Source organism: Dromaius novaehollandiae, chromosome 4 (genome assembly GCF_036370855.1).
Source record: "Dromaius novaehollandiae isolate bDroNov1 chromosome 4, bDroNov1.hap1, whole genome shotgun sequence".
NCBI lineage: Eukaryota > Metazoa > Chordata > Aves > Casuariiformes > Dromaiidae > Dromaius > Dromaius novaehollandiae.
Window position 1 is genome coordinate 22,247,248 of NC_088101.1, and position 24,489 is coordinate 22,271,736.

At 42.0% G+C, this 24,489-nt stretch overlaps 1 protein-coding gene across 1 annotated transcript in view; it reads right to left on the reverse strand.

Moving 5' to 3' along the window:
• The window catches only part of ELOVL6 (ELOVL fatty acid elongase 6), a 98,951-nt gene extending 89,541 nt beyond the window's left edge, over positions 1-9,410 (reverse strand). Inside the window, exon 1 of the mRNA XM_064510593.1 lies at positions 9,389-9,410. The gene's annotated coding sequence lies outside the window, so the exon portion shown is untranslated. The remainder of the gene's footprint in view (positions 1-9,388) is intronic.
• Positions 9,411-24,489: the final 15,079 nt, after the last annotated feature.

Consider the following 24,489-nt stretch of genomic DNA (forward strand, 5'->3'; position numbering starts at 1 on the left):
TCCAGTTTCATTTTTTTTCTGGATTTATTAACCTGACACCTGTCACCTCTCAATTCACAGAAAACTAGTAAGCCTTGACTTTGGAATAGTTCAGGAAATAAAGATGACAACAGAACTGCATGTTGTATAGAATAAATTATTACTCCAACAATTAAAAAACAAGTACCAAACAGAGCAGAAAGAAATCACATCTTTCTACCCATCCGCACACACATGCCCCAGAACCTTTCAGCTGTGCTTGGCATTTTGTACTTCTACACCACAAATTTCTGTGAGCACATTGGCCTAAATACATCGTTGGTGTAACTCCACTGACATTAATGACTGGCTTTCACAAGGCTACATTTAACCTCCCAGGCCCGATGCACTTGCCGTGATAAGCCCTGCTCAGAGGAAATACTCATCGTTTTCAGTTTCGGGCAAAGTGATCGGATTTGCGGCGGGACAGTACCTTTGACTCGGGCTGCCGGGCTGGGCCCAGGGAAATTTCCTGTGAAACATTGCACCCAGCTGCGTTTAGAATAAAGCCCCAAATTGCCAGAGAAGCCCCTAGACTTTGCCTTGCAGCCCTTATTCTGTTGTTGCCCTATAGCGTTGTGAGGGCAACGAAGAAGATCCAGAGTGAAACCAAGCCCTTTTTGAAATCAAAGGCAAACCTCTTCCCACCTGTGTTTTCTCTGCAGAGGAGCCTGTGCTCAGAGCTAGAAGACAGAGACTGGAGAGAAAAACTCCTGAGAATCCAAGAAGAAATGGAGAGGAAAGAAACAAAAGGAAAAGGGGAGATTATTCCTGGGAGACGTAGGCAACGACATTCAGTTAGCTTTTTCAGCTCTGATTTTGTGTACAGAAATACTTAATGAAACAATCCATTTCTTTCCTATCCATGTGTTCCAAACAAACACACACATCTTTAATAGCAAATATCTCCTAGGCATCTTGTAAAATACAGTATAAAATGAAATAAAATAATATTTTGTATATTATATCCTGATCGTAACACTTCAAAATATGAGAGGAGATAGGACCAGGGATGAAATTAGTGATACATATTAGTGATACATATATCATGACTTACCACAGACACACCTGTTATTTTTGATAGCTGAAACTAAGGACAGTTTTGCTACCGATTTTTGAAAGCTACTTCTCTGCAATTTCAGCCTGGAAGGTCACCACCCTCTTTCTCTACCAGGACAAACTATCCTACAAAAAGCTGTGCAGTAGCTCAAGCTGCAGGGAAGACTGAGTCAAAGTAAATTATGATTATGGAAATGTAGGTTTCTGACTTTTATAGCATATCTTTAGCCTCTGTCCTCCTGCCAGCCATAGTAATCACCACCTTGCTGCAGCATCTGTTACTTCACTCTCTTCACATTTGCAGAGCCTGGCTGACAAACGGCAACCTCAGCCAGACGTTACGGAACTGAAACCATCATCTGTTGGTTGATAACTCATTTATTCAAATACTTCATAAATGGAATGCCACAAGGACCTGAACCGCAGACGACACCTCAAGGTCAAACCGCTCTATATTGGAAGCATACCTCACTCCTTAGGTATGAATGTATCAACCTTCTGGTGCTGAGGGGCTAAATGATCCTAATTTGGACTTGTCTAATTGACCAAAGCAAGTGCTAACGCTTTTTAAACACCTCCGTCTTTACAGAAATCAAAGCTTCAAATGCAACATGTCCTTTTCAGAACACATTTTCTTAAACATCAAAACCAATTTCAGATCAGAAATCATTTTAAATTCAACAATGAGAAACAAAAAAAATAAGACATGGGCCAGTTTAGGAGAAGTAGCAGTAAAGGCAGGCATAGACTTGTGGGAGCTATCTAGACTACCAAATGAACACAACTGCACTGCAAACTTTAATTATTAGGCCAAAAGATGAAATTTGGTTGTCAAGTGCAGCTAAATGTAATAGAGAATTTAGTTTGAGGTGATTAAAGTCACTCAGGAATGCAGCTGAATTCAGTTATTAAGTTGGATCCTGTGTTCCCCTCTGCCGCCAATAAAATATTATTAGGAAAATTCAAAATTTCATCTCAACACCTTTAAACCTAAAGGTTCAAATTTTCATTTTGGAAAGGTTTTTCGTTTTGTTTTTCAGCTTGGAGTAAAAGGCATCAGTCACCAGAAAACCAAAGAAATATTCATTTGTGATTCAATTTTATCATTTTTTCAAAATAAGGGAAAGGCTGCTTTAGATCAGCTCCAAGCTAATTCTAATTTTGATTTTTTGATTCACCCCTGAACTGAAAATGCTGTTATTCAGCCAGCCATGAGTCATATGGGGAGGAAACTAGTCTGTCTCTCTGAGTCACTCCACAGCCCTCTGGTTCTGGTTTTACCCTCTCTCCCCTCGCGTACCTGTCCCTGGGCTTCCCGGCACATCTGCGGCACTCCTCTCCTGGCTTTCCCATCACCTTCGCACTGCACAGACCTCTGCCACTACTGTGAAGCTTTCGAGCTACATGGTAGATGCTATACTAGAAAACACTGACCAGCTTTAACCGTACGTGGCCTTTCTGGCTCTTCTACCCTCTTATGAAAATGAGTCTTTTTACTCCTTTTTTCCACATCAGAGGGCTGGGAGGAGGTACTGGCAGAGCCATCACTGAAATGTTTCAGCTCCCCTGTACAAGAAGGTACCTAATTAAACCTGTGCGCAGGTACAGCTATAATTTGTGATGTGTGCGCTGAAGCATACCGGCAATGATCCTGGCATCTCTTCTGACAAGCAGAACAGTAACGCAATCTCCTGCACAGCTCAGCAGCACACAACTTGCTCAGCTCTTTCTGAAAAACAGCAACCCAGATTTCAAAAAACAGCTTTTTGCTGCTGAAGGTGCCAGTCTTAAGAGCTGTATTAAAGCACCTAGGAGTTGGCAGAGTTGAGGAACTGTTATATTCCCACTGTATTAGTATAGGCTACTCAGTCTGTAAGGATTATGGTTATAAGGAGCCCATATGGCTATAAGGTCATGGGGAAACCATATTTTGCTCCACTGAATGGAGGAACTTAAGTAAGCAATGGTTTTAATGGATACCTAAATTCCACTTAAATATTGAGATTTCAGTCAGTAACAGTTGGACGCTGTTGGAATTGGTGAGTATTTCCTGAATTCCCATTTTAAAGACAAAATCCTAACTGACACTTGAATTTTGGAAGGGAAAGTGTGTTTTCACTCATTCTGCACAGGTCTGTGTGTATTATTTTATATAGCCAGATTTCTTGCACACTTGAAAATGAAATGGACTCCTTCCTTTCCCTCCTATTGAGCAGCAATTCATATTCAGCAAGGTACTTAAGGTATCTTTAAGAGCCTCTAACTTCAAGATTGAAGGCCAATCATCTACCTCCAGCAAAGAAATAGCGAAAGCCATGTGCATTATCTTCCATATTGACCTCCAGAAGTGGAAGGACAGTTCAGTTTCCAATCACTTTCCATCGCTGCAACCACAAGTCAAGTCAGTCACGGTGATTTCTGGGATCTGAGCATTCACCTAATCAGAGCTGGGCTGCCAGCCTTGGTCACGTGTGTCAGCAGACAGCAGTCAAACAGCAACGCGTTTTGGTCAGTAGTGACTGGGATTATATTTAAACCAATGACCTATAATAGAAAGATTTCCCCTTCTCCAGTCCCTTAAAAAACTTGCACATCATGAAACACTTTGATTGAAGCACTCAAGGCTTATCAGTGATGAAGCTGAGACAAATGCCTTCAGTCATCAGTTTCATACTCCCTATTGGAAACTGGTCACAGTCATAAGCCTTCCCTTCTCCTACATTTTGCACTGTACTTTTATTGTTGTGAATGACTTTGTAAGGGACAATCAGTGTGTTTCTGAAATGGTTTTTTTGCTTATAATTTCATTAAGGCATTCTGGGAAAAATTCCAATGTATTTTCTTTGTCTACTATATTTGCATTCCTAGGTAAGACAGTCTATTACAGCAATGTCACTAAAAAGAAAAAGATCAACCATTTGATCGCAGTTTCTTTTATCAGCTCCAGAAATACATTTTCTTTCTAACCTGCCTCTAAGCACATGATAGTAGCAATTAAAGGCCTTCGTAGAAATTACAGTCCAAAATACTCTGCCCCATCTTCTTGATCTGCTCAATGGGGAGAGGAGAGATCTACACACCAAAGTTTCTATTTCTACAAACCACGCTCTTAAGTACTGCTTTCAGCAACAGGAACAAAACAAAAAAGCACAGCATTCCTATTGTCTCAATACAGAACCCACATTTCTTTTGTGATAAAATGATCAAGCCCAGCATATACCCTTTAGGCTAATTACAGCTGAACCCTGATAAATAATCTAAACTGAAGTCCTCTGCCTCATAGATAATATTCTTCCAGGGAAAAAATCTGTATTCTCTAATACATCTAAGTCTTAATATTTTAGTGACTACAACATCTACCTGACTGTGCAAGCAAGAAACTGGGTCTGTGCTCTTAGCTAGCAACAGGATTTTGCTTCTTACTGAATTCAGTCTGTCTCACATCTAGTAGTAAACAACTGAATGGAAATAATTGGCTAAGGAGGCTATCAGCCAAGAAAGTGTGGAGGAGGGCAGCCCTCCTAGGCTGTAAAAGCTCATGTTCTAGTTTCAGTACCTCTGAATTTTGCACAGTCCTCACTTACACCTTTAATTATTATATTTGCAAAGCAAGCTACCAAGCACTGTGCTTCTTCATGAGCAAAGGTAGCTGTAATCATGCAGACACAATTTATGCACTTACGCATTTGCAAAAGCCTTTCAGCAGTTCTGACAGGAGACAGGCACTTGGATTCCTTAATGAAGTGGAAGCTAAAGAATATTTTTTCCTTTGGTATCTATTGTGTCTGATTTAATTGGCTCACTGGAAACGGATGTGGAAATCCAGCAGCAGAAGCCTGACATTCCATGTTCTTCACTGTGGTTCTCCGAGACACGGGTAGATGCCATTTAAAACGTTCGCTTTTTAAACTTGGGTGGTAGTGGGGGAAAGTTTGAAGACACTGATAAGGACAAGATACTGGTGCCTGTATTAAATTCCATTTTGGTGTGGTAGTGAAGGTCAAATTTAAGGGTTTTATACCATTCTTCTCCACCTCCCTCATGTGTTTACTGCATCTGGAGGGAAGGCTCGCTAACCCAGTCCGAGGACAGCCTGAGATGGGGCACAGACAACCCAGATGCTGCTCCTGGCTCTGCCATCGACTTGATGTTAGACGTGATCCCATGCAAGAACTCCCAGTTTCCCTGTCCTTGTCTGCTTGGGCTATACCTTTTTTGAGGTAGGGACAATTTTTTTTGTAATATTACCTAGCACAGTGGGACTGCCACTCTGAGTTAAGAGAAATAATAATAATAATACAAGGCTGCCCTGTAAAATCATTGACCTCCCATGAACCTGAATTCTACTGCAGTACAGTTACTTCCTCCAGAGCTGAATTTGGCCTACTTTGGAAGATACTGAAACAAGAAAATAACCTAATTTCTTGGGTTATGAGCATTCCAGTGGGAAAGTTTGCAGTCATCACCTTTAAAAAATTAGGCTATGATTTTTTTTCTGTGACATTTTCTAATGAAAGTTCATACTCAGTAATTTTACCAGTAGCCTGGTAAGACTAAATCCACTTCTGTGGAGGGGGGGGCACACCAGATTAAGCTCCTTTTTTGCCAGAGTTGCTGATTTAATTGAACCTGAAATGCTTTACAAAAATGTGTCCATTTCAATGAAATTTAGGAAGAACGGAAGTAAGCTCTCTCAGTCAGGTTTCTTGCCTGTCCCACTTCCCCACCACTTGGCAGCTCTCTTCCCTAGGGACAGACCCTAAGGAAGCCAGCCTGCCTAGCACGCAGACCCCTGGCAAGCAGAAGGCTAGGGGACTTCCAGGAGCGAAGGCTCTTGCAGAGTCTGCTCTGCAGGCTGCATGAGTCAAGGATAATGATGTCTTCAGTTCAGACACAGGGGACTGAAAATGTTTTGTTTTTCTTGAGATTTAGGGCAAAAGCAAACTGTGAAATCTCCAGCTCCTCAATGGCACGGAATTAAAATTCCTTGAACAGATTTCTAGTTTTGGATGAATCACTAATTACATGAATAAGGGATTTATGAATGATGGCCAGTGAGACAATTAGAAATATACTCCAATGAAAAGGTTTGACTTTCACTTATGAAAGGCTTCCCTGCTTGTCAGTATAGCTCTACTTTCAGCATATTCTATTTAAGTACAGAAAATGCTTGCATAGGCCTGATTTTTCCTCCATTAAAGATTTATCAACCACAGAGAAATAGAATTTCACCTCCATAATGGTAGCAACAAGATGAAAAAATCATTTTATTTTTCCTTATTTTTTTTTCAGTGGCAAAGCTGTTCACACTGCCTGGACAATAAACTACCAGGATTTATTAAAATAATACTAATCAAATCTAATGGTTAGAGGAAAATTGCTGAAGGAGGAACAAGATCATGCAAACATTACTATTAAAGGAATATTCTAGCTGCTAAAGAATATGAGAAAAAAGAGATATGAATTTATACTGCCTCTGGGCAATTGCTAATTCCATATTGTAGTTATAAGCATGTTTCCTTAGCTAATAGGTATATAATGAGAATGAACTGTAATGTTAACCTAGTGCAACAAGTATGCCCCATTTTTTACTTCAAGGACACTTGCATCTTGCAGATGTCCAGTCAACGGCTGCATAAACTAGCTGCTACTGATCTAGCACCAGTCTGGATTCGTTCATCTACTTCAGCAGCTGCAGACAATCTAGTGGCGATGCAGAGGCCTGGCAGCTATGAGTACTATCATGCTACGGCTAAATCCGTAATAATAGAAAGTATAACTGTCTGTGGCATATTTGAAAACTGATGAAATTGTGACTGATGATGCATTGGAAGTTGCAGCTAGGGAGGTAGCAGCAATTTGGCATGGTGGTCCCATGATAAGTTTGTGGCCTTATCAGTACGTAAGGCAAAGCATCTGCCGTAATCACAAATGACAGCTGGGGGTTCCCAGGCTTGGGAGGTCTCAGAGAAGACTTGCAATTCATAGGTTGGCCTACTTTTGCCCTCTAGCAGAAAGGAGGAGTTCATATCTCAATCCTCAGTTCAGCAGTGGTGGGGAACATCAGCCACAAAGCATTTTCTGCATTCCCCCAGCGACGAGGAAAACCCTCAGCATCACTGCTTGCCAGAGCCAGAAGGTATCAGGGTGTTACATCAGCGGTGTGCAAAAAAGCAAGCGAGAGCCTGAGCAGTGAACTATGCTGCTAGCTGTCACATCAGCGGCAAACCAGGAGAGGAAGGCTGTCTGTAGCCTTTTACAAACAAGACAGAAACAATGCCTTCTGCTGCAATTACCATCGGCCTTGTATTACCCGTTCTCCTGCTTTTCCCTCTCTGAAATTAATTTATGTAGTATGTAACTTTTAAAACCATTAAACATTATGCATAATTTCAAAATATCTACCTAATTTGTTTTTCAAACAAAGCACTTGCAATGTTTTCTCACATATATTAGACAGGCATTAGGTGGCAGTATGGACTGGAGACTTCGGGATGGGGGCAACAGGCAAGATACTCGCATGCCTAATTCTAGTTGTAACATGGAACGATCCTCTAAGCCTTGCTTTCTCTATCTGAAAAACAGAGGTGAGAGTTTACTTCTTCTGAGGATTAATTAGCTAATGTCTTAACAGAGCTTTGGGCATGAAAAATGCACTGCACGTGTAGAGAAATAGTCAAGTAAAAAATTTTCCTTTGACATTAGTTTAATGTGACACATTTTGTCCTTGGTTCCTGCAGTGACATATTTGATCCGTAATTCAGAATACATACTCTCAATAATTTTATTTTGAGATTTCAGAGAGAATCAGTAGGAATTTATAGCTAAATCTAACTTCCCAAACTGTAGTCTGACAGGACTGATCAGAGCTAAGTACACTGTAGCTAGCAAGGAGCTGGCAAAATGCTTTCATAAAGTTATCACAAGTTAGAGTTGGAAAAGGCCTAGTAGGTCATCTAATCCATCTCCTTGCCACTGAAGGATTTTTCTTTACCGCACATTTTGCTAGAGCTTTATCCAGGGTGTGGAGAATGTCTTAAGAAGTTTCTGGGAGAATCCCTACCTGACAACCTAGAAGCGCTCAGATTTTCCGATCAGCTTCAGCCTCCTTTTCCCTCTGTTTCACCCCATAACTTTCAGCAATGTGCATCATCACTTTTCAAGTATACGAGGGAGAGTTAGGGTAAAGCCAGACAAATATCAGAACACCCCAGCTAAATTCTGATCCAAATATGCTTTGACCCAAACATGGGTCCTACTTGGACCCATTTCGATCACTCTAAATTTTTCTTTATACTACTGCTTTTGACATCTTAGCCATATGCCCTGTCCTTGTTCCCAGCACACACTGTAAGTGTGCTCACACACTTGCATATCCCTTAAGCCAAACCGTGCATGTAACTGCAGCCTCTCCGCAGAAGCAATGCTGCTGCCGTCCACACTCGCAGAGGGGGGGTATCTCTATTCCCAGGAAAGCAGAATATTAGCAGAGCAACTGTCGCTGATGCAGCACACATGAACTGGCAGCAGACCTTCCTAGAGCTGCAGCCTAGACTCTCAGCTTGCTTTCTTACATCTGAAATCCAGAACTAATGCCGTCTTTTATGCAGCCATATCACACTGCAGACTCATTTCACTTGTTCTGTGCTCCCATCCTTGCCCATTTCTCATCTTCCAACATAGCCACTGTGTGGGATTTTTCCTTTCTTTGGATTATTTCCATCTTTCCCTTTGCCTCACTCAGTTAATTTGCATATTTTCACCCCAAATCTCACACTGTTATTTTATATCTCTGTTGTTATCTTCTCCGGCTTTTTTTCCCACTTTCTCCAGGGCATTTACTAATACTTTCACATCATCTGCAGTTTCCCTTACTCTCTCATTAATGAGGATGCCTGCATAAAAACAAGCATGACACAAATCTATATCTCATTCATCTTCCTTTAAGGATTCATTTTGCCCTCATGTATTTGTAAAAAAACTTATTCCTCGCAAACCCCTTTGGGTAGCAGGAAGCTACCTGGCTTCTTTGCTACTCCCTTTGCTCCACGCCTTTCCCACATTACTCGCTCAACCAACCCTTTGATTTGCAAGATTGGATTCCTTTTTCATTTTAGCCTCAGACACTGGAACCTTCTTGTGTCTCCAGTGATAGCTGGTGTGCTGGAAAGGTGCTTATTTTCTACGCATGTGTGAGCAGTCCAGAACAATTTTCTCAATATTCAGTCATGCAAAGAATTGATTTTAGGTAGGATCCTGGCCCCATGCCTGTACTTATCAGTGTGTGAATGATCATGCAATTTTAACTCACGGATTGTTTGAGATAGCATCAGTAGTTTTCTTAGATTTGTAGCTCACAAGGCCAACAGGGATGACTTCTGACAGCACTCCCCATGTTAATTCTCATTTAAGTGTAGCTGTAAGAAAAACAAAACAAAACAAAACCCCTTGTTTTACAAATTACTACCATAACCTTTAATAAGCGTCTCACTGTTAAATTCCGTCTTTTTTTCTAGACTCATTTGTCTGGCTTCAAGACTGCAGAAACCATTACCGAAGTTTTTCTCCCCTGTAGGCTCTTAGGGACTACAAATAAGTCACCCTTCAACTTTCTTTTGATAAGCTAGATACTAGCTGTTAGACCCAGGATTTTCTGCCCATAATTCCAGATTCTTAATTGTTCTCATAACTTTCAGTTTGCCAATATCCTTCTTGAACCGTGGATGACAGAGCCAGGCACAGTATTCCATTAGTGCTCTCTCCTGTGCCAAACGCAAAGGCAATATCATCACTCCATTGCTATTTGAGCTATCTCCATTTATACATCCAAGGACTTAGCTATTGCTAAAAGCATTAGCTTTTGAGACCACCCTGTCTAAAAGTTCAAATTACCAACCATTGCTTCCAACCCTTTAAAGAGACATTGCTTCCTCTACAGCACCCCTCATTTTTATTCTAAATTACACTCTTTTGTGTAATAAACTTCAGGTTAAAAGCAATATTGTTTATCTTATTCTCAGTTAATCCAGAGACCCACATTGTTCTGCATAACTACTAAATCCAGCATTTTTGTTACTGGAAACTTTATTGGTGACATTTTTTTCTGGGTTACTGATAGTTAGCCGATATGTATATGGCCAAGAAGTACTTACCAATTGACCACTCTAGAAGCACATATGCTTGCTTGTGATTACCTGGTTATAGCCACAAGTGAAGACCTTTCAGCTAACTTATTTCTGATATGTACTATGGTAATTTTGTGGTATTCTTATTTATAATTCAGAACACTATGTAAGACCTAGTCAAATTCTTACTAGATGTCTAAGTAAGTACATTATATCTCTAATGTTATCCAAATTTACACTCTCTTTCTATAGCAATCTATTTCAAATTTGAAAGCGTCCATTTAAGCTGTTTAATAAAGAGTAATAAGTAATAATTACAAACCCATTAACTCCCCCTTCTGATTTCTTTATGTGTCCCATTTAAAATATTTTACCCAGGATTAATGTCAGAATGAGAAATAATAATTGAAAACATCTGGGTCATGCCATCATCTGTTTGTAAATATTGGCATAGCTCTGGAGTTTCCTCTGCATCCAAAGAGTTATTTAAAACCCATCTTAGAAGTACTGAGCTCCTCAGCCAGCTCATTTGAGAGTCCTGGTCCCGACAAAGCCAATCTTTCTTTCTCTCAGTTTAACAAAGATTTTTATCAAAGCTTTTCTCTAAAACAGCTGGGATCTGTTGGGAACACAGTAAAACAGCCTAATGAAACTCTCAGCGATGGCTCTATGTTCCAGGTAAGTGCCCAGCTCCAAAGCTGGGCTCATATATCAGACTTGCAAGATTGGCTCATGCAGGCATCCTCCAAATGGATGCGCAAGCTATCTTCCAGAAGGCTTTTCAGTCTGGGCCTTGCACAAAACACAGCTAGGATGCTGGGCCCCATTTTCCCCTTCCCCAGGTAAATGATGGGCAGGGTAGAAGGCAGAGATGCCCACTCGTCAGGGGCTGGCCCTGGCTCGCTGCGCAGTGGAGGGCGGCACATCCCATTTCATACCTGACCTGACCTCTGGTTTTATCAGCAACTTTTATGTTAAGAAAATGTTCAGTGGGCTGGGAAAGGGAGAAGAGAAGAGAGTGACAAGCTTAAAGCCATTTCGCTGCTATGGAAAGGGTGGGTAAGAATAAATTATATAAAAATAATCCACCTTAAAAATATGTAGAAAAATAATACTAATCCTATTTAGCCATGGTAATTCTCACTATATGCTTTATTTATAGAACTGTAATCCTGGAACAGTAAATAGTTCTATTGTTACCCTGCCATTAAGATAATGTGGTAGAGAGAAAGGTATGTAGCATATTAAAAAAGCACACTAAAGGAAGAAATTGATCATGTAATTAAAACAGATTTCTTTTCATGGAGCTTAAGAGTGTTTTAAAACAGCCTTACATAACGGAGATTTATAAGGGACTGCTTTCACAAAATATACAGTATGCTAAAGACGAGGACAAAATTATTACCCAAACATGTTATGTTTCAATTAGCTGACAGTGCACAAACAGCCTTTGTCCATTGTGAGACGGGACCCCTTCAGCTGAGACCCAGCCGGAACAACTGGAGCTTTTGCAACTGAGAACAGCCTTCTGTACTGTAAGCCTACGGAAAAGCGAGCCACATAAGCTCCTCATTTTCTTCTCATTTCTTCTTTTTACACTAGTTCCCAAGTGCTATTTAACAGTCCTCCTAATACCCCCTCCTGGCTTCCACTCTGAGGTCTGGTCTGGTTGTGGCCACTACACAATTTAAAGTTAAAAGCTATCTCGTCTGGGGCCTGGGACTCTGCCAGTGATGCACTAAGTGAAATTTGGCTTGGAAATGGAAGAGAAGTGGGGGGATGGGGCTAGATCTGAAATCAAAAGGTGAAATGTCCTGGCTGGCCAAACATATGAATAAGGAATGTCCTGTTACCACCGATACCCAAGAGATCAGCCTCATCTCAAAATTATATGACAATACTGATTTTGTGCCAAAATGGAACTCTAAGTTGAGCTGAACAAACATAAATACCTACCGTCTTTGACCTGTGCCTAGCAAAAAGCACACGACTGTTTTATAAAAATAAAGACCCTATTCTTGGCTGTGTTCACCAAAGCTTCATTGTACCTTATGAGGTGCAAATAGCAACGGCACAGAATTAAGTAGATTTGACCTCTGAATCCAGCCATTGCCAAAGTTCTTGTTCAGGACTCCCACTTTTATTCAATTAATAGTAATGATTTGGGTTTGACTTTATAACCTGTGTGGTAAGGAATACTTAAAAAAACCCCTTTTCTCATAAGATAGCGCAACAACGCTCTCCTTTGCTGTGCTAGTGGTATCTGGGGGTGGGCTGCATTGATTTCTTGCTTTGCCCCAGGTTCTGCAACGGCTCTCCCATTCCCACCTGCCCCCCTTTTCTTTGGGGGTTATTCGGTGAGGCTGCCCCCCACAGCTGCCGTGCTAGAGCTCAGCCCGTAGCCTGCTGCTTGCAGACAAACACAGGTGCTCACTGGGTCTGCAATTCTCTGCAGTCCTGCGACAAAGATCTAATACTTCAACCTATTTCCACACCTGGGAAACTGAAACTCCACCCTCAGATGGAATGGCAAAATTGCCCCAGCGAGGAATGCCCTAAGAAATACCTATGCTTCAGCTTCATCCTCGTGGCTTGGTATTTTTATTTTTCTGAATCATGAGTACTTTCCACAGCTATCATAAATGCCAACTAATTCTGAACCAAGACTTTAATGCTTTTGTTATTCGTTCTCTAAAATGTATTAAGGGATTGACCAAAGCAGTGTTTAATTTAGAGAGCAACATTATTACCCTCTGTAGAGACTGAAAATGGAGGAATGAAAAGGCACAGAAGTGTATGCATGGTACAGTAATTGACACAGACTGATGCGAATATGTGCTTATGTGTATATTCAGAAGTAGTGCTGCTCATTTGCGCTTGGTATGAAGAAGCATATTTCTACTGACGGCAAGAAAGTGGTGGTGACTTACTTCAGTGAAAGATAAGATCCATGGTTACAGGGCATGCAAGAGCAAATCACAGGTCTCTACAGTGAAAGGCAAAATCCTTCAGTCCTTTGGCCTGACCTCCTTGAACCTGGAAGTGGCACTGAAGACAATCCTGGCCATCTGATTTGAAGGAGATAACTGGATCAAGTTGGTCAGTATGCTTTCAAGTACACCCTTTGCTGTGAATCTCTGAAGGCTTTAAGGTAGCTGCTGACCCATCAGAATTTAGGAAAAAAGCAAACAAGGATAGTTCGCAGGACACTACGCATCCTCCCTTTTCACCACACGTGTTGGAGTGAGTGCAATCAGAAATGCCACTTCTCTCTCCCAGAAGGACACCGTGTGATAGGAATGCAGAACAGCAAATGTCCTTTTCCTCGTCCAGAGAGAGGACGAAAGCAATAGCCCTTGCACAAACAGAGTGATGAAATAACACACCTATTCATGTAGGGTATGTGGCGGTGGAGGGGCTGCTGTGGGAGGCAGCACCACACACACACACACACACACACACTCTGGACTTTAGGAGATAGGTGGGAGGAGGAGCGGGAGCCATGAGCTAGTCTGGCAGGGCAGGGCAACTTCTGGGACAGAGGCATTTACCTGGGAACGCTTTCCAACGTCCAGTTGACTGAAACCAGACAAAACTCCTCCTAGTGCAGTCCTGCATACCCTCCCATTTTCCCCCTGCAGCAGAGGAAAGGGCTGGGGTGTAGCATCCGATTTTATTATTAACAATGCTGAAAGTTGTGCAGCTCAGTGAAGAGCTTCCTGACGATGAGCTGGGTTTTATTCCCGCCTTTGCCACCAGGGCTGTCGTCAGTGCCACAACCACCGTACACTGCAGACATACCTAAGTGAGAAACTCTTCCTGTTGCAGCAGTCTGAGCACGCAGCATGAATCTCAGTTTGAAGTGACATCTCAGCCCATGTGAGCTAGCTGGGAACAGCACTACCCTGCACTGCCTACCGGGAGGGAATTGCAGAAGCTCTGTGATTAACAATTCATGTCTCTATTCCGCCTCCCTAAAACAAGAATATCGAGGATAGTTGCTTACCTTTGTAGTGCTTCGAGGATAACAATGTAAGCAATTTCCTGCTCATCAATTATAGCATGCTGTAGGAAGTCAGCTGGTGCACAGAGAATCTGATTATGCAGGACTGGAAGCAGTGTCTACCCACAAATTGGAAATAAAAATCTTGACCTTATCTTCCTGCTTGTGTGAAGGCCATCTGGTGGTCAATTGTGCATTGGTTATGCAAGCGATGATCTGCATGCATTCGCGAGAGGCCTTCCAGAGGAGCCCCACGCTCCTCAGCCTGCGCTTCAAGGCCTCCAGAAGGGCAGAGCAGCAGCCTGCTCTCCAGGCAGCACTCGAGCGGATGCTTGCAGCATTTCCAAACCGGTAACATCTGCTCTGTCCCCCTGTGCATGTAAATGCAAACCTTCCCCAGCCACTTTCCAAAACTGTCCATTCTACTGCTTCAAAAATCTGCACTCCAACAGAGGCCAAGACACTGCCTGCAGTCATTAGCAGGACTGTGAGCAGAAAGGGAAGGGACTGCGATGGGCCTCTAGGCTGACCCTTCCTAGCATACATGCTCTTTGGTGAAGAAAGAGGGATTTCCAAATTAAAAGGACACCTCTTTTTTAAAAGAATATAAATGAAATATCCTGTATGCTTGACTTCCAAGCAACTCCAGTTTCTCTGCAATTTTTTTCCTATTGCAAACAGCCATTCATATGCAGCACAACAATTTGCAAAACAGCACTAAACTATCAGAGAAATTTTGAGACTCCTGAATAACTTATAAAAAAATTAGACTGCTGCTCAGTTTTCATCCTAAAAAAATAGCAAGCCACCCTACACTACGGGAATTTGGATTGCATGAGGCACTGTTTAGCTACTTTGGAGCTACTGTGCAGCTGGGCACAGAACTCCTGTCAGCGTTTTACAGTTGTCAATTGGATGCTCAAGAATTAGAATTAAATTAGAATTAAAGAATTAATTCTTAGATTCTTTTGCTCTTTCTAAAATGACTACTATAGCAATCAACCTTTCTGCTCATGGCCAGTGATGATATCAATATCAATTCCTGCCAGTAAGATCTATTTTTCCAACTCTAGACACTGGGCTGAAGCACCTGGCTGGAATTCTGCATTGCTGAGGAGACATTAAAAATGACTTTGCTGAAAACAGGGTGGCTCAGGGAAATGTCAGTGAGCGACTGCCTTTGCTTTTTGAGCATGAGGAGGACTCCAGCTGGTCCCTTCATCTCCTGGTTAATGGCAACTGAGAGCAGCTACCATCTGTTTGTTTAGTGTTTATCTCTGAAGACTTGGTATCACCAGTCAATCATATATGCCCATGTCCGTATAGACGATATGCTTCAATTTCAGCAGGCAGTTTAAACAGCCTAAGGAGCATGAAAACCCCGAAGTCACAGTTTTACTCTACAGATAAGTAGCAAATTTGCCTTGGCAGTAGCTACAAGGAGAAAGGCTATGGCACGAGGCTGACAGCAGTCCATCTTCTCTGCAAGCAGGCAGGGAGAGGGGGCTGTGATCCATGCAGGAGCTTGCTTGTCCCACCAAACCAAATTTGTCTTCGGAGCTGTCTAGGCACAGAGAGAAAAATATTTGGCATCTACCAAGGACCTGACCTGTCCTTCCACCGGAGCAAGGAGGCTGCGTCAGAGAGTGACCTTCCCTGCCTGTGCCTTGCCAAGGCAGCATGCAAGGGAAGGTGCCAATCCCTTGTTACCTGCTCGTGGGATAGTATGTCACAAGTACACTTCACTGCCTGTTTATAAATTATTATGCCTACCACTTTAAACCTCCTTTTATAGCAACTCCTTACACAAAGCTGAATTTTGCTGTTGCTGACCCAGCTCTACTCCCACTTCCTGAAAAAAAGCCATAAAGTGAATATCACAGGACAGACATTCTGCTCCAACTTGTACTTGCAAATGAGTTTTTTTCACAGCTAAAGCAGGCAGCTGAATTTAACAAAGCCAGAACTGGCACCAGAACTGAACGAGCTGCTTGTGCAGGACGGTGCCCCCAGCCCCGCCTGCGAGCGCCGACCCTGGCCGGCTCCTCCCAGAGAAGCGCTGGCTGGCGCTCCAGTCGCTGCTAACCACACAGAGGCACTTGGGAGCTGGCCCAGGTATTTGCTTATGTGTGTTTAAGACAGAAGAGATACCAACTGAAGAAGAAATATGTGAAAAGATCAGTAAAAGTAATGAAGGGGAATTTACATTATTGGAATAGTTGCCAGCTTTTCTCCTCCCAAATTACACAGTGAAATTAAAAAAATTCCAATTACTAGCTAGTAACTGAATAATATATAGCTAGTACTACAGCTGGATACCACATGCAGCTGAAGGATACTGGACTAGATTACTGTATACAAGATACAGCTAAATACTATTTTATTCCAGTGCATCCTACAGTGCGCTTAGTGGAACGAATTTAACTGTTAGTTAGTTAAATATGTTTAGCTGAAATGAAATCAATGAAATTCTGCTTCTTTTCTGGGAGTGAACATGCTCTGCATGATGAAAAAGTACCTTCTTTGCTTTAGGTCAGCTGGAAATTATATCTTGCTCCAGGTATGCAAAGAGCCATTTTGCTGCTTTAAATCCTACTCCACTGTCCTGATAAAAATGGGTTTTGACAGTTATTATTTAGCCCAAGTGGGAAAAGTATATTTTGCCCATGCGTGTGGTGCTGTCAGCCATGGAATAAAGTAGTGATACTTTGGAAATGACAGTATCTCTCACTCCCATTACAGACTTGGCATCTGGATTGGTCTGATTCAGCAAGCTCTTTCCATTTAAAAGTTGACTATCAATCTTTTTCTTCTTAAAAAAGAAAAACTTCCAGAGGTGCTTAGGATAACATTTTACCCACAATCAGTAAGAAGGTGCATGTGCTGTTTCCAGGACATGATGATGTTTATGGCTAAGCAACTCACAGGTTTTATTATGAAAAAGCCTGCTAAGTGTGATGGAAATTTGAGGCAGGGTTGATTTCTTGCACACCTGCATCTGTGGGAAGGAAGGGGAGCCCCGAAGTCAACAGCCTCAGATCACTGCAGCCCCCTTCTGTATCCTCCTCTGTATGACTGGTTGTTTCTAAAGCTTGTCTGAGAAACAAGCATTTCTGTCGTGGCAAAACAAAGGAGTTTAAAAATAAAATCACGTGAATTTTGTGTTCAAAGCTCCCTGACCAAGTCTGAGAGAGCCACTGGAAAAGCACAAACTTCCTCCCACACTTGCCCATAAATATGCCTCAACACTTGACAAACTGAAAGTAAATGCTGGATTAGTGACCTTGAATATCTCAGCATTAAATCAGCTCCTACCAGTACTACGAAACTTATTTTATAGAGTCAGATAACAATAGGTGGCAAATTCTGTTTGCTATTAGATAATTAAGAGCAAAATGTATCAAGAGCTACGCCTGATCTACTTTGTTTCCTTCAACAAGTTTATACCAGTGGCTAAATTAATGGGTGATTCCAGCCCCTACTCTATATCAAATCTATGAAGGTCTATTAAAAAAGAAATGAGAAATAGTATGGTAAAATATTTGCCTTTGTTTCTTTTTCACTTGCATGTGTGCTAGTACAAAACTGCTGTACTCCTTTGTGACCAAACTGTGTGCATGATACAAATTGAAAGTTTGTTTTCTGATCAAAACCGCAAGGTAGTTTTCTGAATATTAAAACTGTGGGGAGAACACTTCTTCACAGCATCTCATGACTAATAACTAACTTACTCGCTTTTCTTTTAGAATGCTAAAACTTCTCATGAGATTGTGTCTTGTTTGGAGGCAGGACAGTACCATTCAGCAGCTAAAAATGGAAGCAGGCAGGTAGCAAAGACCTTCTGGTGTAATCACTGAGCATGATATGCAGGACCAGACTGAAATGTACACATTTATTTGAATGAGCCAGGAAGTTAGTGCTAAGGGAGATGCTGAGCTTTCACATTCCTGGTTCTGCAGCCCTTTTCAAAAACTTTTCAAAATCGCCTTACTAGTTTCTTCCATTGTACTCGCCTGGCAGGCTCGCTGCCTCTCTGCTGAACCGGGGGAAAGGGGTAGGACAGCAGGCATACCGCTGCCACCTCCTGCTGCAGCTCCGCAGTCCGAGAGACGGAGAAAATCACCTAAAATAAACCCTTTTTCCAGTAAGGCAACATAATCAGAAAGGGACTAATAATAAGCAGTTTCTAGCCTTTCCTACCTGTATTTCCGAAGAACTTATTCTACAGCCTGCCTATAAACCTTTGCCAGAATATCTGGACTCCCTTTTATTTGGCAGCATTATTTGGCAGCAGATAAAGCAGAGAGAGGCTCTTAGATTAAATACAGCAGAGAGATAAGAGGTGATAACGCATCTAAATGAATGCGTTATATCTGAAAAGCTCTTACTTGTCTCGACTCCCTCCAAAACTCTTGATGTCCATTATTAGCACTATCACAGTCATATCTCTATAAGTCTGTACTAGACACTAGAAATATATGATAAGGGACAGTCCCTGCGCCAAGCCAGGCAAGGCAAAGGGGGTAGCAGAAAGAGCCGGGTGGCTTGTGCAATGGAGTCAACAGCACAGGGCAGCAACCGAGCTATTCTCATCACCTACGTGCTCGGTGGCATCTGAAACTGCTATGCCTGTCTTGGCAGAGTCTACAAAAGACCCTGATATGTGTTTTAATTATCCACTTTCTGGCACTTCCCTTGAATCTTTGATGCTAACACTTGAAAAGTAGCTGCAAGTCTGCTAAAAAAAGTAATATTTTGACAGTACTGAAATTCAAACCATATGCTGAACATTTACTACTACTTTGTAAGTAAGGTTATCAAGGATGTTGATAAGAAGATAGCTCTGACGACGACAAAGCTGATCACATACCGCACCAGCTTGTCTCTCAGCTGCTTTTCGAAAACTCTGAGCATTTTGGTATCCAAAAATAATGCCTCAGGAGCTCAGATAATAGCTGTTTCCAGGAATGACCCATTTTAACCATAAGCTTCAAAAAATATCCATGTGAGCCTGGCGAAACATATGTCAAATTACCTTTGCAGTCTGTAAAAGGGAGTCAGTCCCTTGGCCCCGCGCAGCCCCGGTCACCCAGCCGCCGTCGCTGCTGCCCCCTTCCCAGCTCCGAGGGGCAGAGATGCAAAGGTGCACAGCACCGCTTGGCTACGGGGGCGGCTGGGCTGCCCCTCAGCAGGCATGAAGCCACGTGGCAAGGGATAATTCATGGCAGCTTTTCTGCTTCCTCCCGCACGTCTTCAAAGGCCGCTGCTGATGCCACCTCCAGGCTGCTTTTCACAGTGTGAAGGGGCTGTTTGCAGCCTGCTGAAGGGCCAGCTGAATTGGCTGAGGCCTCCTTCCCTCTGTCTCAGTAACTTGTAGGCAAGAGTTTGTTCCGGGTCCCATCTGGGTCTCCCGAATCACTGCACGAGGCACCTCAGAGGGAACAGGGAGGTAACGAGAGCCGAACCTCCCTGGAGGCAGCCTTTAGGGAGGGAAGGCAACACAGGATCGGCGCTCCCAGGAGCAACTTCAGCACTGTATGTGCTTAAAGCTCACTGCCTTGGGACAGCAGGGCTTGGCTCCACGAAGCGGCATCGACAGAGCTCAGCCCGCTGTGCCAAACACTTAATCCGCTTTTGCCAATAGGGAGCTGGATGTGAACGAGCAGAAAGCTGAGCACTTTGCAAGCTCACCTCCTGCTTCAGGTAAACACACAGGCAGGAATTTTGCTGAGCCTGTTTCTGAAGGAAAACGGGTTGCAACAGCCTCCCGCGCGGCACAGTTTGTCTTGGCTTACTTGCCCTTGGATTTCCTTCTCTCTGCGCTCCACACAAATGACTAGAGCCAGAGGAGTGATCACGCTCTGCAGATATTACAGAAACTGCAGAGTAAATAATACTTAGCACCTACACCCAGCCTTTATCTGCAAAGCACTTTGTGAAGTCTGACCTGTTGTTCTGCAGGAGCTGCCGGTAGGCAGACCCTCACAAAACCGCAGAGAGGTTACTGCAGAAAAGGAGCTACCGACAAAACACAGCCGATCACTGTGGATTAGCAATTTCTGGCAACCCAGCTATTCAGAGCAAGGGAAACACGTGGCTAAACAAAAGGCTCCGAAATCTTGCCCTGATACTGCACATGCAAAATGACTGTGAGGTAGCAGTCACGGTGACAGGCAGCACCACCACTTATCTGGCTGGAAGGTCCTTTTTTAGTAAACCAGTAGTATTGCTGAAAGAAAAAGATCCGTGCCCCAAGATGCTAGAGTGGAAGTGTCAATTATGAGTAGGTAGCAAATATCCCTCTTTATGATAAATACAACTATATAATCCTATTGTGCAGTGACATGTTTCACAGCCTGGTTTTGCATATATGCCATTTTAGAAACACAATAAATCGGGAGGTGTTCTTCCCAGTAGATTAGACTGCCTGAAGTAACTAAAGATTCAATGCTCTGAAAGCTTTAAATAAACTGAATCCAAAGAAATGAAAAGAAATTAAATGCACCGTGAGAGGAGCAGAAGATTTTTTTTTTCAAGGCAATACTCAATAGCAGTTGTGCATCAATTGCAAAAATAAGTACAGAACAACACAGTGTTTCCCAAGCTAAAGGGTGCTGGCTAAACAGCGATTGAGAACGGTGGGCTGGAAACGCATTGTTTCCCACCTACTACTCTTTCCTTCGCCAAGCGAAAGGGGACAGCTGTTCTCAGCGCCCCTCAGTCTCGCAGTCCTCTTTTCATTTTTATGCTAAGGACAAAAACAAGGATGATGGAAAGAAAGGCACAATAATGACCCCCACTGAATTTCTTTCCTTCAACTGAGCTGGGCTATCTGACAGCAGGAAGAGCAAGGGTGGAAGGTGGATTGATAAACGGGGATTGACTAATTTTCATGTGGGAATCACTACAAAAATGCTGGCAACTATTAATGAAAGTCTCCTGCTTGATGTATAAACTAGGGAAAGGACGAAAAGTCACGAAAAGCTCACAACAGAATCCAGAGTGTGCTGGCATAGTCTGCTCCTCAAATCGTACTAAATCAAAGCAGGTGCAGACTATCACGCAGGAAGGGAAAACATCCTAGGAGTGCCTTCAAAACAGGCATTTGCAGTCAGGATATTTCAGCTATATCCTGAGCATTTATTCTCTAACAGCCTTCAATAAATCCACAACTAACATCTGATTCTTCATCTCTATAGGTCTACCTCACCAGTTTTCAGGAAACTCTGTCGTCCCATTTTCTGCACAAAGTCTAAAACAGTGCTCCTCAGCTTTTTGCAAATGGATCTCCTTTTGGGGTTCCCGCCTTTCCAAGTGTTTACACAGGAGAAAGCTAGCTCCTTTTAACTGCTGACAGGACGTCAGTCACACCAGGGTGGCTGTTAGAATCCACTGCAGTTCCTGACTGCAGATGTAAGGATCCTGCACTCCTCCCTTTTCATCCCCTGGGGATCACAATCCACTGCCTGAAACACATGGGCCTGGCATATAAGAAGAAGGAGGGTTATTAACAAAGCTGTTATTTTTTATGCCATTCATAAGGCTGCTCTTGTGTGTAGAACACTACTGTCCACCTGAAGGTCATTTCAAAGAAAATCCAGAAGATTAAATTTTGATCATAACCATAACCTTCAACAAAGTCAACAAATCTGAACTCACAAACCTATTTTGCTGCTCGAAGAATTCCAGGAGAATTTGTGGCACCTCATTAGCAGGCGTCAATTATCTTCAATACTAGTGCTAAACCTGGCGTAGGTCCTGTTTAGCAGGAAAGCAGGAGAGAGAGTCTGACCTGGCCAAAAGCATTAGAGAAAACAACCCAGCCCTCACAAAAGCTAGCGCTACAAAGAGAATCAATCCAGAGCACTGGAGCTTAGAAGGAAGATACCTCCATGTTTAAGGGGTGTGATAGTACAATTCAAGATTAGATATACAATTTGGATCCATTATAAATGTGAATTTTTGAAGCGAGAAGAAAATGTTTACAAATGGAAGAAAAGTGTCATTGAACTACTTTTCAATATAGAAGCTTTTTAATGAACTAGGAGAAGAGATTTTCAGCTTTCTACATGACATTTCTATAGCTGGGCTGTATTTGTTAAACTTACATTAAATAGCTGTAATCCCACTAACATTAGCCATTGGAATGCAGTCATTGGTTGGGGCTATCCAGCTGCTGTAACTTTGGTTAGACCACTTTTCTAACCCCTGGCCTAATCATGCGAGCACACAGAACCAGGTCCCAAAGAGCAAAAGGTCAGATAATGTTGAGTGATGAGTGAAATGGAATGTAGGTACCTACACGAAAAATTACAACCCTGAATTTGGAGGTATGTCGTGTCCACGGATATCTCACTGTTCCCACAGTCTGGACATAGTTGAGCATCACAGCTCCTACCAAGGATGTGCCCAGGCCAAATCAGGATCCAGAAAACAGTAATCTTCTGCCTAAAGTCCCCTGCAGGCCTCAGTGCAGTAAGTATTTTTAGAGTATGCCCTACATGCAGAGGCAGGATGAAACCCCATGCAAAGGTCCGTGGGCAATGATTTTCTTTTTAAAAGACTGCTATAGAAGTAGGTGATGGTGCCACCTCACCCTGATTTTATTCCTTTAAAACAGAGATCCAGGTCACATTCCCTGGAGTTTTCAGAAAAAATATCCTTAAGCCAAGGAGGTAGCCACAGAAAAAGATCACTGTACTGATCCTTGGTTTTGCTGTAGCAGTTGATGTACATCCTGAAAAAGTGACTGTAAGTGTCTCAATGAAACAGATGAAAAAACATGTTCTACCAACCTTTTCTTTTGCCAAATTTTTGCTGGCCTAGCTCAGAATAATACGCATTCCTTAGGGGTAATAATAAAGAAATAAAGAACAAAGAAACAACAAATTCAGTTAGAACTCCATGCCGAGAAGAGAGAGTTTTAAAGCAGAAATATAGAAATCAGCCTCCACCGTAGAATCTGGCCAAAGAACACATATATATTCCATCCCATTAAAACAACAACAATAAAAAAAGCAAAAGCAGCTGTGGGTTAATCGTAAAGATGAATGACAGGGTTTGAACACCTATGGACAATCTGCAGATTATTTATGGAAGAGATGTAATATTGCTGTGTAGAGCCATTACTGGGAGTCACACCAACACGTAAATTTGTGTTATTTATAGAATACAAATCATGGACATCATATAAATACTTCATACAAAATAAAAAGGAAAAGGATCAATTCACTTTCCTCTGTGTACATTTGTATATTTACCTTGATTTTGCTTGTGCTCAATCTATTGATAACATCTACATTCTATCTAGAGGGTTACTGCATTATATGTATCATGCCATTCATTTACATTGTATTTAAGAACAAATTTTTCAATTAAAAAGAAATGCTTTACAACAAAAATAGTGACCAGGGGAAAGTCACCTGAGGTTAATGGGTACTCAGCTAGAAGGAAAGAGACAGGCTGGACTTTTTCCAGCTTAGGAAGCTGGAGAAAATTCATTCTCAAGCCAAATCTTAAAATTTACAGTTGTGTGCCTGAACAAAAACATTTCTGTAAATTGTGCAATGATGTTAAGAGATCTGTTCTTATTTCTTCTCAGTATTGTAGAAAGCAAGCCACACACTGGTAGTTAAGCTCCTAAATTTAATGCAGAATCCCCATTCTGGCATCAAATTCTGATTTCATCATTTTATAGAGCTTCAGTAACTTAAATGACTTCAACAGAACCTTAAATTGTCTTCACAAGTCCCTTTTAGTCCCTTTAATAATATTTTAGTCATTTATATTATGATAATTGCTGAAATATGCTCCATGTAAATTCAGACTTGGCCTTTTGCACAGACTTATAATTGGAGATGAACATTCAGGAGTGATATAAATAGCCACCACAACCTAATTGAGGACAGCCTCAGTATAGAGAACTAAAAGATAAGAATGAGACTACACAGAGATCTTCAAACTTCTGATTTAAAAACTAATTAATACATTTTATTTTAAAAGAGGAGAGTGATAAGAAACAAAAATGTCTCCTGAAACAATTTTAGGATTGCGGCTGAGAGAACTCTGTCACCCAGACAAAACAAATGGGGTTTTACAATCAGGAGAGGAATTCGGTAAACATGAGGACAGTGTCACTTGGCCAATTAGATAAGCCAAAACTGTAAAACCACAAAGGTCAGGCCAATTGCAAAGACAGTGGCAGGCGAATTAATTAAGAACTTGAGAATTGATTTCCTCAAAGAAGCAAAAAAAAAAAGAAAAAGAAGAAAAGACAAAAAAGAA